Raw genomic sequence first — 14,691 nt, 5'->3', positions numbered from 1 at the left:
AAAAAATCTCCGAGTTGTTAAGGGTTTTTCCATCTCTCCAAATGAAGCCTAAATCTGTAATTATAGCCACACACCTACAACCTGCACATAGAAAAGACAAGAAGAAGGGTCGTGGATAGGGGTTTGCCTTAGTCAAACACTGATTGAGGAATCAACCTTGAAAGAAAGAAAGTAATCACAAATACTTAAATGTAAATAATGGAAATGTATACCTTATAGATCTACAATTTGTTGATGATGGTTGCTTTTCTTCTTGAATATAATCACAAGTGTTGCATGAAATGGCATGTAACATGACAAAACCCTAACACACACACATGCTTGCAAATGAATGTTGTACTTTTTTGCCAATGCATTCCTGAAGAAGACACATGAAGAAGAAGAGGACTTGATGAATTCTTGAAGGATTGAACACTTGAATTCTTGATGACAATAATGCAGGCCTTCTCATGAATTTTTCTTATTCTCGCTCCCTTTTCCAAATGAGGTAATTAAGTCTCCTTTTATATGTGCCTAGGAGGGTTAATTTTCATCTCACGAAAGGTTGATATAGGAGAAATTAAATCTGAAAAAGAAAATTAGGTCCAAGGGTCGGATGGGCCCATTTTGGGGCCAAGCAAAGAGGGAGGATAGGGGTACCACACCCCTCTCCAAGGGGGACAGGGGCACCATGCCCCTATCTTGCCCTATTTTGGGCCTTGGATAGGCTCATGAGGTGACACAAGTGCTGAAATAGGAGGAGATTTGGAAGAATAATGTACAGAGGAGTCCTAGTTGAGTAGGGAGATTTAGTCGCTATGGTGAGGACCTAAAACACGGTCAAAATTGCAAGGGTCACAATTTTATGATGCTAAATTTATCCCCCATTTTAGCGGGAGTATGACTTATGCCAATACTACCAATAAAGTAGAATAAAGAGAGAGATGAAGTTGAGAGATGCAGAGCAATACCACAAGGACTATAATACATCACTGATCTTGAGGAACAAAGCCCCCAATCTTAGGATCTTAACTCACTCAAACATATGCAAGAGAACATAAAACAAAAAGAAATAGACAAACAAAAATAAGAACAAGCACAAAAGACACATGACAAAAAAAACACGAGACCACAAATCACCTAGCTAAAGAGACCTCGATACTCAAATGTCTCAAACAACCAATTGAAAGACAAATGCCATCACATAAACACCGATAATTAAATAAAAGAGAAAAACTGACATCATCCATGAACCATCAATAGTAAAACTATGAGTTCATGAGAGGAAGAAGAGAGAGAACAAGAATACACACTTTTGTGATCCATGAGAAGAAAGGAGAACAAAAGGAACTATGGGCATCTCACCCCTAGAACTTGTCTAGGTGATCCATGTAAGGGAGGAGAGTGAGAACACCATTATTTCCACTCAACCTCATGCGCATGTGTGCAAATGAGGTTTGAAGCATCTCATAGGATTCTATGACTGAGTATGATATAACCTAGATAAGATGTATAGTAAAAATGTCAAGAAAGGTGTGACATCTCACTCTAAGAGACTATGCTCTAGCTCCAAGAATAATCACCTTGCATAAGAGAAAAGTGGTGACATCTCGCTCTAAGAGGCTACCCTCTTGTTCTGAGAATGACCCATTGTATAAGAGAAAAGTGGCAACATCTCATTATAAGAGGCTACCCTCTGGTTCCAAGAATGGCCCACTATATAAGAGAAAAGTGGTGACATCTCACTCTAAGAGGATGCCCTCTATTTCCTAGAATGACCCACTATCTAAGAGAAACATGGTGACATCTTGCTTTAAGAGGTTTCCCTCTAGTTTTGAGAATGACCCATTGTATAAGAGAAAAGTGGTGACATCTCTCTTTAAGAGTCTTCCCTTTGCTTCTAAGAATGACCCACTATATTGTTAGTAAGATGAGAGGGGGGGGATGAATCATATAAACTCACAATTCAATATATTCAACAGATTCAACCTCGATAGCCTTTATTTTAATATGCAACCTAGACTATAAATCATTCAAACTCATAAACTGATAACCTTAAAACATCACAACACATTTAACATCAGATTTAACGTGGAAACCTAAATAGGGAAAAACCACTGTGGGATTTCGGACCCACTAAGAAATATACCCTTCTAGAGTATACTCGGTTAAAATCCAATCCTATTATACATTACATAAACACATTGCTAGATGTGACTTGGTTAAGGGATTTCCCTCAGATCTATTAGAATCTTGCACTTTGTTAGAAGTGACCTTGTCAAAGGATTTCAAACACTCAACTAGAATGTTACCTGTACCTTGCTAGAGGATTTCCAAATAAGACCGTTAGGTCCACTCGGTTAAGAGATTTTCTATCACTTACAAAATAAAATAACAGTAATAAAATATATCTACAACTTCACATCTGAAATGCTAAAGTAGACTCTATGTGCTCAAAATAATCTTGTCATAAGACTTATCTTGCTCCTTGTTGGGCTTCTCAATCTGTTCTTCAATCTTTTGTGCTTGGTGATCACTACAGCAGCATCACTATTCTTCTATTTGTCTACATACATTGTTCATCAACAATTCCTTATTTATAAACAATTCCTAACCACTTAATCTCCTTGATCACATTTCCCATGATTAATCTTAGCCATCAGATCATCAAACTTGACCAGGTTCATTGAATCTTTCGATCTGAAAAATGTTTTATCTCGCCTTGGAACTTGTATTCCTTCCTTGGTAGTTGTGCTAGGTTATGACCGTTTAATCTGCATTGAAGATCTAACTCTTGTATTTTCATTGTCATAGATCCTCAACAAACTTCTTGCACGACATACCAATCATCTATACATCTCCAGCTCATTGGCATCCTTCATTTAATTATGCTTTTATTCATCCAATGCATTCTGTTACTGCTCAGTTATTACTCGGTTAATACTGAACTTCACTTGGTAAACATTCTGCCTTCTTTAACCGATATCGATAACCTTGGGGTTTACCAACTAGCTTCATTGCTTGGTAACATAGAACAGTATTAAACCTATATTCATTTACTGAATGAAATCTTTTCTTATTCTTATTCAGTCAATGAGTACACATATATAGGATATCAAAACAATAAAATCTCATCACTGTCTAACTAGGTAATAGTTGCCCATTGAATAACTTATTATTCCCCTTCATTTTCACATTGATTTTGTGTCACTTACCGACATCTTTATACTCATCAAAACATACTTCTTAAGATATGGCAACATCATACTGAATCAGAAAATCAATTTCTTGACATCAATGATAAAATAATATTATTAAGATAGTAATTATCCTTTATTAGTTATATCAATAATCTCCAACAACCTTCTCAATATCCTTATACCAACAAACTTATTGAAATTCCAACAATCTCCCCCTTTGGCATTGATGGCAATACCAAATTTAATGGCAATACCAACTTGATTTATTCCAAGTGATTCAGATTCGGATTGTTGTTAATCTTCTCCTATTATCCTTGATTTCTCCTGAAATTCTCTCCCCAGTCATTAGTCTTCTCCTATCTTCTCCTATTAGTCTTCTCCCCCTTTGACAATAATGCCAAAAAGTAAAACTAATTCATGATTTCTTCCCCCATGAAGTAATTTCCTTGCAGTTAAAACATATACAAATGTATCATTTCAGTCTCGGTCAGAGAATCTTGTCTTCAATCACTATTTCCTGCACAACTTTAGGCGGCCTCCTAAAATGTGTAAATCAACACAACTCATAAATAGTATTCTGTAGAGTCATAGAATTGATGCTTTCACTGAACTCTGTCAGTGAGTAGAAGATAGGGGTAGGACCCCTAACTTGCTTCTAAGATACTCAAAAGTGTCCCTTGGCAGTGGCTTTGTGGAGATGTCTGCTATTTGTTCCTTTGAACTAATATAATCTAGCACAACTTTCTTTTCTTGAACTTCTTCTTTGAGATAATGATACTTTATAGAGATATTTTTTATCTTAGAGTGCATTACCAGATTCTTTGAAATGTTAATAGCACTAGTATTATCACAGAATATAGTTACTGGCTCAGTAACTTTCTCATTCATACCTTCCAATAGTTGTTTGATCCATGCTATATTGGTGCAATTAAATGCTATAGCAACATATTCAGCTTCAGCTGTTGATTGTGAAATGCATTCGTGTTTCTTGCTAAGCCAACTTACTAGTCTTTCACCTAAGAAGAAAGCTCCATCGGTTGTGCTTTTTCTATCGTCAATGTTTCCTGCCCAATCAGCATCAGTATAGAATTTTAAATCAAAATTATTCCTCTTTTTATATACTAAACCATAATCTTCAATGCCTCTCAGGTATCTAAAAATTCTCTTGATTGCTGTCATATGGGTTTCTTTGGGATCTATAGAAAATCTTGCAACTATACCTACTACATGTGCTATAACAGGCCTACTGTGAACTAAATATTGCAACTTTCCAATCATAGATCGGTAAAGTGTCTCATCAACAAATGCAAATTCATCATTCTTTGATAGTTTACAATTGGTAGTCATAGAAGTACTTATAGGTTTAGAATCCTCCATTGCAAATTTCTTCAAGATTTCCTTTATATACTTGGATTGAGTAATGAAAATCTCATCTTTCATTTGTAGTATTTGTAAACCTATAAAATACTTTATTTCACTGATTAATGACATCTCAAATTCTCTGCACATTTCATTTCCAAAGTTCCTAGATAAAGAATCATTTCCACAAAAAATAATATCATCAACAAATATGGCTGAAATTAGTATTCCATTGTCCTCATCATTCTTCATATACATGTTGTTGTTTTCACTTGTTCTCATAAAACCAATCTTGATTAAGTAAGAGTGCAATCTCTCATACCATGCTCTAGCTGCTTGCTTTAGGCCATATAAATCTTTGTTCAACTTACATACCTGATCTTTATTCTTCTTTTCAATAAATCCTTCAGGTTGTTCAATATAAACTTCTTCTTCTAGTATACCATTCAAAAATGTAGATTTAACATCCATTTGATATACCTTGAATTTTTTGTAAGCAGCATATGCCAACAATGTTCTTACTCCCTCAAGTCTTGCCATAGGTGAAAAAGTCTCACCATAGTCTATTCCTTCTTCTTGAGCATAACCTTTGCAGACTAGCCCTACTTTATTCTGAATGACCTCACCTTTTTCATTTAGCTTGTTTCTGAAAATCAAATTTGTATCGATTACATTTTTCTCTTTTGGTCTTGGGATCAGTGTCCATGTTTCATTTTTCTTGATTTGTTCAATCTTTTCTGTCATAGCATTTACCCAATCTTCATTGCTAAATGCCTCTTTTACTATCCTCGATTCAAATTTAGATATCAGACATGTGTTTTGTCTCAATTTGTTCCTTGTCATCACTGGATCATCCTTATCTCCTATAATCTGACTTGATGCATGATTTCTTCTAACATATTTGGCTAATAGAGGTTTGGTAGGCTCTGTATGATCTTCTTCATCACTTGGTAACTGGGTATTTTCTTCATTTTCTTCATCAACTTTCTTGGTAGGACTTCTCGGTTTGAGTTCTTTGGAATTTCCTTCATCATTTCTTTCTACAAATTCATCAATTTTCAGATTTGCACTTTCCACTATTTTGTTAGATGATTTGATCAGACATTTAAATGCTTTACTTCTAGAAGAATAACCAAGAAATGTTACTTCTTCGCTTTTCTGATCAAACTTTCCATTTTTGTCATCTTTGTGAACATAACATCTACTCCCAAATATTTTAAAATAACTTACATTAGGTTTCTTGTCATACCAGATTTCATACGATGTCTTCAAAGTTCCTTTCTTCAGTTGTACACGGTTCAAGGTGTAGACTGCAGTTCTTGTTGCTTCTCTCCAAAATGTTTGAGGTACCCTCTTTTCTATCATCAGGGTTCTGGCACAATCTACAATAGATCTGTTTCTTCTTTTAGCTATCCCATTTTGTTGTGGAGTTCTCGGTGTAGACACTTGTCTCTTTATACCATGATCATTGCAAAATAAGTTAAATTCATCAGAAGTGAACTCTCCTCCTCTATCAGATCTAAGACATTTGAACTATCTTCATGTTTCATTTTCAACTCTTGCCTTGTACCATTTGAACATTTGAAAGGCTTCTGATTTTTCTTTTAAAAACATAACTAACATCATCCTTGAGTAATCATCCACAAATAATATGAAGTATTTATCACCGTAATAACTTTGAACTTTCATAGGACCACAAAGATTAGTGTGTACAAGATCTAAAATTCCTTTAGAAGTGTAGGATTTACTTGTAAGGCTTGATTTTGTCATCTTACCCATCTGTCATCCTCAGCACATAGCATTCTCAGGTTTTTCCAAGCTCGGTAGACCTCTTTCTCGGTGCTTCTTACTTATTTTGATCAGATTATCAAAATTTACATGACAAAACCTTTTATGCCATAACTAGGTATCTTCTATTTTTGCATACAAACAATTGTTTCAAGTTGAGTCAAGATGAAATGCATTACCTCTTGTTTGAGTCTTGGTAGCAACTAACTTTCCATATTTGTCATGAACATTGACAATTCACTTCTGAAATTCTATTCAGTATCCTGTATTGTTTAGTTGTGCTACACTCAACAAATTGTATTTCAAACCTTCAACCCAATATAGATCATCACATTTAGCATTGTGAAGAAGTGTGATAGATCCTTTACCTTTCACCAGACATGGTGCATCATTACCAAATCTTACATAACCTCCATCATAATCTTCTATTTAACAAACGTGTGTTTATCACCTGTCATGTGATGTGAGCATCCACTATCTATGATCCAAGAATCTTTATTATTTATGTGAGATATTAAAGCTTTTTATTCATACCTTTCTTCATCTGATCCATCTTTGATAGCCACATAAACAACTTCCTTTGTCTTAGTTTCATCAGATTTATCATCGTTGGATTCCTCATCAGCTACTAGGCATGTCTTTCTATCTCTCCTTCTGAAGTCTCGGTGCCCTTTGTAATGATTGTCTTTTTGTCTGTCATCTCGGTATTCTCTCTTTTCACTAGATTATTTGATAGGGTAGTTATAAGCCATATGTCCTATTTTATCACAGTTAAAACATTTCAAAGGTAACTTTCCTTTATACTTACCTTTACCTCTTGGTAACCTTTTGGCCAATAATGCTTCAAACTCTTCCTGCTTTCTGATTTCCTCATATAGTTTGTGTACTTCTTCCATGTTTTTACAAAATCTCTCACTTGCTCCACTATGATTTATTTCGGCATACTTATACATTCTATCATTGTAATCATTAGATTCACCTAGATGAAAAGAACTGAATGCAGATTCAACTTTATTTACCGAAGACCCACTATTATCAAAATTACTTAACTCAAATGCATGTAGCTTACCAATAGTGGCATCCAAAGAGACTGGCATGTTTGGTACAGACCTTAATTCATTAATTGCAGAGACTCGAATGGCATAAGAAGGTAGAAGTGTTCTAAGCAACTTACTTGTTACATCCTTTTCTTCAATAGTTCCTCCTACTCCTTTGATTTGATTGACAATTTCCTTTAACCTTGTACTATATTGGATTATGTTCTCACCTTCATTCATTCTCATGGATTCAAGTTGACCTCTTAGACTATCTACTTTTTCTCTTTGAACATGTTCATCACCACCATACACAGATATGAGCTTATTCCACATAGCTTTGGCATCATTACAACCTTCCAGATCATTAAACTCTGAGTCGGTCAATGCTAATGTTATTTCAATCATTACTTGAATATGTTCTTGCTTTGACTTTATCTCTTCCATTGTCATCAGGTAGGTGCTTGGTGCAATGTAATCATTCTCCAGATAATATGTTGCATATTCTCCAATTCCTGATAAGTGTAGCTTCATCCTTTTCTACCATGTGGAGAAACTTGACTTGTTTAGCTTTGGGGCATCCCTCTTATACATCTTAAGATCTTGCCTCAAATTCCTTTAAACTTTTGTTCCAAAGTCCAAAGCTCTAATACCAATTGTTAGTAAGATGAAGGGGGGGGGGGTGAATCATATTAATTCACAATACAATATATTCAATAGATTCAACCTTGGTAGCCTTTACTTTAATATGCAACCTAGACTGTAAATCATTCAAACTCATAAACTGATAAGCTTAAAACATCACAACACATTTAACACTAGATTTAACATGGAATACCAAATAGGGAAAAACCACCATGGGATTTCAGACCCACTAAGAAATATACCCTTCTACAGTATGCTCAATTAAAAGCCAATCCTATTACAGATTACATAAACACATTCCTAGATGTGACCCGGTTAAGGGATTTCCCTCAAATCTATTAGAATCTTGCACTTTGTTAGAAGTGACCTTTATTGAATAATTTCAAACACTCAACTAGAATGTTACCTTGCTAGAGGATTTACAAATAAGATTGTTAGGTCCACTCGGTTAAGAGATTTTCTGTCACTTACAAAATGAAATAATAGTAATAAAATATATCTGCAACTTCACATATGAAATGCTAAAGTAGACTCTATGTGTTCAAAATAATCTTGTCATAAGACTTATCTTGCCCCTTGCTGGGCTTCTCAATCTATTCTTCAATCAGATCTTCAATCTTTTGTGCTCGGTGATCACTACAACAACATCACTATTCTTCTATTTGCTCACATACATTGTTCATCAACAATTCCTTATTTATAAACAAATCCTAACCACTTAATCTCCTTGATCACATTTCCCATGATTAATCTTAGCCATCAGATCATCAAACTTGACTAGGTTCATTGAATCCTTCGATCTGAAAAATGTTTTATCTCGCCTTGGAACTTGTATTCCTTCCTTGGTACTTGTGCTAGGTTATGACTGTTTAATATGCACTATAGATCTAACTCTTGTATTTTCATTGTCGTAGATCCTCAACAAACTTCTTGCATGACATAACAATCATCTATACATTTCCAGCTCATTGGCATCCTTCATTTAATAATGCTTTTATTCATCCAATGTGTTCTGTTACTGCTTGGTTGTTACTCAGTTAATACTGAACTTTACTCTATAGACATTCTGCCTTCTTTAACTGATATCGATAACCTTGGGGTTTACCAACTAGCTTCATTTCTCGGTAACATATAACAGTATTAAACCTATATTCATCTACTGAATGAAATCTTTCTTATTCTTATTCAGTCAATGAGTGCACATATATAGGATATCAAAACAATCAAAACAACAAAATCTCATCTCTGTCTAACTCGGTAATAGTTGCCCATTGAATAACTTATTATTCCCCTTCATTTTCACATTCATTCTGTGTCACTTACCGACATCTTTATACTCATGAAAATATACTTTTTAAGATATGGCAACATCATACTGAATCAGAAAATCAATTTCTTGAAATCAATGAGAAAATAATATTATTAAGACAGTAATTATCCGTTATCAGTTATATCAATAATCTCCAACAACTTTCTCAATATCCTTATACCAACAAACTTATTGAAATGCCAACTTATATAAGAGATACAATGAATGAGAGAAATATAATACAAAAGGAGCAGTGTGGGTGTCCACCCCTTAAGATGTCAACATAGTTTAATGTTGATATCTTAAGGAAAGTAGAACAAGGGTACCTACCTTTGACACCAAGAAGATATCTGCCATGCAACAATGTCATAAATCTAAGCAAGAGCAGGAATACTCTTCAAGAAAGGATAAGATAGTTGAAAATAGATATCTTGCTATAAGTGTTAAGGAGATCCCTCGAGGAGAAGAGATATTTCCTCAAAATACATCTACCTCCAAGAGGAGTTGTCTTAGACAAATATAACATCTTCTAGAATGAAGCACAGAAGAGAACAAGAATTCAATCCTTCCTACTATTTCTAGGTGAAAGGGATTCTTGATGAAGGATGACTGACTTTTATCCCAATGGGGATGGGTCAATTTATTATAGATGTACATTACCATGTGTGAAAGATATTATATTCAAGCACTTACACCTCTTGTATAAGAGAGAACCCCTGAGAAAACAACAACAATTTCACACAAGGAATGACATTAAGTAATAAAACTCACACCATCCATAAAATAGAAAAGAGTGGATCCTTAGAGAGAGAGATATATATATGATTTCCCCCAAAGTGTAGGGACAATGAGAAGAGTTTACACAATATTCTAGATAGATATTAAACAGAAGTAAATACACAATATACTTACATGAACGAATGCAAGAAAAGACATTAGTATATGTAAAATGCATGTCTCAAGAAGTGGTAATCTTCTAAGAGAAGAGAGAGAGCATCACATATTCCCCAAGAGGGGTTAGTCATAAGAACATACCATTGTAAGAAATGTTAATCACATATGAAAAAATGTAGCCCCTAAAGGAAATAATGATAAATGAGATAGAAAGAAAGAGCAAGGAGCAAAATCCTTGCCCCTCAAGTGAGAAGAACAAGTAGAATCATTACACATTCTTTAATGGTGATTATTTTTAAGTGATATTCCTTCCTAATGGAAAATATCCTCTTGAGGAAGCAACATGTACTTCACGAGAGATCATTCCATGCTAGGGGCATATCCTACTTGTGAATAACCTAAACCATTTAAGAGGTATTTTTTGCAAGAGAATGAAGGAAAGAGAAGAAGTGGCCTACTCATTAAAGATTCTCCTTTCCAAGGAAAGAGGAAAACCAAAGAAAAATTATATGCTCACATAAGAATAACTCTATGCAAGAAAGGAGATCTAATAATGAATAATGGACAAAGATAGAGATAAATCCATAGAAAGAAGAAGGAAAGTGAACTTCATGTTGCTACCCCAAGGAATTTAAAATTGAAATAATAACACCACAAATGATAAAGAGCCCCCAACTAAGTTGGCTTCTTATGTCATAGGGTGGAGAGCAACATGAAGATAAAAGAAGTGTTAACGCACTATGTTTTTGCCAAGAAATACAACTAGATCTATTATAAGATAGATCTGTGCAAGATCATATTGCTTTTGAACAAATTTCTTAAATGCATCACATTTTTCAAGAGAATGTGAATATGAATCATGAAAAATGCAATATTCATCACCTTTCACTTGCTCAATATTGTTCTTCTACTTTTTAGGAGGAAAGGAAATGTTCTTATCATATTTCAATCTCCAATAGATTTTTGTAGCTAGTCTTTGAGGATGATAAATATGTTTTAATTTATCTTCTTGACACGGAGGAGACAATTGTTAGAAGAAGAAGGATCATTATCCATGGTTCTAATTGTTCCATTGCCTATGCCTTCTTGAATATATTTATGAAAATCAGGGCAATCATCGGCATTATGATTGTGGGTTTGATGAAATGACCAAAAAGGACATTTTGAAGAAGAAGCATTCTCGTGGGATCTTATGATTTGTTGTCTTTAGAAATGATTTTGGAATTTTTGGAGCCTAAGGAGTTTGTCCATAAGGAGAGGAGTCTCATTTCCTAGGCCTTCTGTAGTAGCTTTTGTGGGAGGGTTTATAGTGACATGAATTCCTTGTTCAAACTTCCCAAGTCCTTGTCCTCTAAAACCTTATTTTATTATTAGATGAAAGCCATGATGATAAGAATGTTGAAAATGACTAGGTGGGGGAATAGGATCATTAATTTCTTTGAAATATGATGTGTAAGGGGAAAAAAAAGGATTTGTAGATGAGGAAGGAATATCGCTTGAAGGGACATTCTCCTTTCTCTCATCATGCTTATCCTTTTTGGGAGATTGGGAATGAACATCTTCATCATCTAAAGGCTCATTTTTACTTATTTGTATGTGAGGAGAAAGATCATGAATAAAATGCATAACATCATCCTCTCTACATATATTTTGATGTTGAAGATAGGTCCTAGGAGAATGAGGGTCTAAAGATGTAATAATATTAATATTTTAATTTTTCTCCCCTTGCTCAAGGGTATGTTTATGAGAAGAAGGTGGGCCTATGTTGCTTTCTAATGCTTTCTCTCTTTTAAAAAGATCATTTGTTGAAGGATTATCTATCATCTCATTCACTCAAGATACCCTAGGAGAGGTACAATGATTAGGATCTCTAAGATTGAGATCTACAAAATCCTTAAGGTGATTAACATATGAAATGCATTTTGTTAATAACATCACCATAATACAACATAAATGATACATGAAAGCTTTGATATCAAATTGAAAAGGAAATGACTTTGAAATCCCAACAAAACAATATGACCAAGTGCTATGAATGAAAAGAAGCAACATGAAATGAAAGAAGTCATTATCCAACACATGATTGTAATAATATATGTTAAAAATAATGTAATCATATGTGAAATAGCAAATAAATCTAGTCCATTGATTTCCATTGAAAGTCTCTTTATTAAAATCTTAATTTCCTGAAAAAGAAGATCTAAACTTAGGACCCTTTATGAAAATTAATTTATAAGTTGAGAGTGTTGAAATTTGAATTTGTTTTCGACCTTAAGAGGTGTTAAAATTGATAAAGTACACCAATTTCCTGGATTTAAGCAAATAAATACAGTCAATTCCGACTCCCAAAATTTTGTGAAAAAAAGATATGGACCATGTGTAAGTTATGCACGGTCTGACCAGCTTTATTCGAAATTTTCAGGGATGATAGAAATTATTATTTGATTGTAGAATTAAAAAAAACAACTGATTTGGAGAAGTCTAGATAAGTCAAATTAGCAGTCAAAGGTCGAAATAGGAGATTCTTAAAAATTAGGGTTGTTTTGTTTAACCACTTAATTTATAGATTGAAAAGACATTTGAATTACAATCAGATCTTAAACAAGCAACTAAAATGCTATACTTCACAAACTTAGTTTCCTCAAAATGAAAAATTAGGGTTTTTTTCTGCAAATAACCTCTTAAATTTGCAAAAAGATCAAACTTGGAAATTAAATTTTGAAATTCAAATCGCAATTATTCAGATCTAACAATAAGAAATCATAATTAAGATGTAAGATGCCAGGTTCACCAAAATGCAAAGTGGAAAATTTGACCCTAGTGGTTCCCCACCTAGGGGAGAGAAAGGAAACCACTAGGATGATTTTCACTTGATGCAAAAATGCACTTTACATTCAAAAGAGGCATTGACTCCACTAGATCCAAATCCAAAGGAAATATGGATGTGAATGCTAAGTGGATTGCAAGTGTGGGAATGTAATTTGCCCTCTTTTGTAAATAAATATGTTGACTTGTTGACTATGTAGAAAAGGAAGACAAATTAGATGAGATAAGGAGCTACCAATTCGGGATCATGTTGTAACTTTGGATCTGAGATATTTAAACTAATATAGATCTACCTAGGAAATTTGGAGAAAATTCATTGGGACCATGTGTAAGTTATGCATGGTCCTCTAAAAAATCTGCGAGTCGAAAAGGTTTTTTCCGTCTCTGCAAATAAAGCCTAAATCTACAATTACAGTCATGCACCTGCAACCTGCACACAAAAAATAAGGGAATAAGGGTTGTGGATAGGGGTTTGCCTTAGTCAAACCTCGATTAAGGAATCAACCTTGAAAGAAAGTAATTTCAAATAATTAAATGTGAATAATGGAAGTGTATACCTTGTAGATTTGCAATTTGTTGATGATGGTTGCTTTGCTTCTTAAATGTAATCACAAGTGTTGCATGAAATGGCATGTAATATGAAAAATCCCTAACATACACATGCTTGCAAATGAATGTTGTAATGTTTCTCCAATGGATGAGTGAAGAAGACACATGAAGAAGAAGATGACTTGATGAATGTTTGAAGGCTTGAATACTTGAATGCTTGATGACAATAATGAAGGCCTCCTCATGAATTTTGCTTATTATTTTTCCCTTTGTCAAATGAGGGAATTAAGTCTCCGTTTCTACTTTCCTAGGAGGGTTAATTTTCATCTAACCAAAGACCAATATAGGTGAAATTAAATCTCGAAAAGAAAACTAGGTCCAAGGGTCGGATGGACACATTTTGGAGCCAAGCAAAGAGGGAGGATAGGGGTGCCACGCCCCTGTCCAAGGGGGACAGGGGCACCACACCCCTATCCTAAGGATACAGGGGTGAAACTCCCCTATCTTGCCATATTTTGGGGATTGGTAAGGGTCATGAGGTGACACAAGGGCTGAAACAGGAGGAGATTTGGAAGAATAATTCAGAGAGGTGTCACAATTGAGTAGGGAGATGCAGTCGCTAGGGTGAGGACCTAAAACGCGGTCAAAATTGCTAGGGTCACAATTTTATGATGCTACAATGGTAAGAGGTAAAAGTAATTTGATCTTTAAATTAAATAAATCCTTGTATGGCCTCAAAAAGAGTCCTAGGATGTGGTACTAGAAATTTGATACATATATGTTGAGTGTGGGATTTGAGCATTCTAAATTGGATCGGTATCTTTATTATAAATATGATGGTAATCATTTCTTGTACGTTGCATTATATGTTAATGATATGGTATTCATTGGTAAAGGGAAAGGAATGATTTTAAAACTAAAGTCTCAACTTATTGCTAAATTTGAAATGAAATATCTTGGTGTAGAAAAATACATTCTTGGGATGGATATCATAAGAGAGAGTGAATATAAAGTTAGGGCTAGGCCAAAGTAAGTATGTGAGTTCAGTTTTATGGAGGTTCAACATTCAAGATTGTAGACCATTGTGTGCTCCTTTTAGAGTTGGAAT

This window comes from Cryptomeria japonica, chromosome 5 (assembly GCF_030272615.1).
Source record: "Cryptomeria japonica chromosome 5, Sugi_1.0, whole genome shotgun sequence".
Classification (NCBI taxonomy): Eukaryota; Viridiplantae; Streptophyta; class Pinopsida; order Cupressales; family Cupressaceae; genus Cryptomeria; species Cryptomeria japonica.
Note: the sequence above shows the minus strand (reverse complement) of the source record.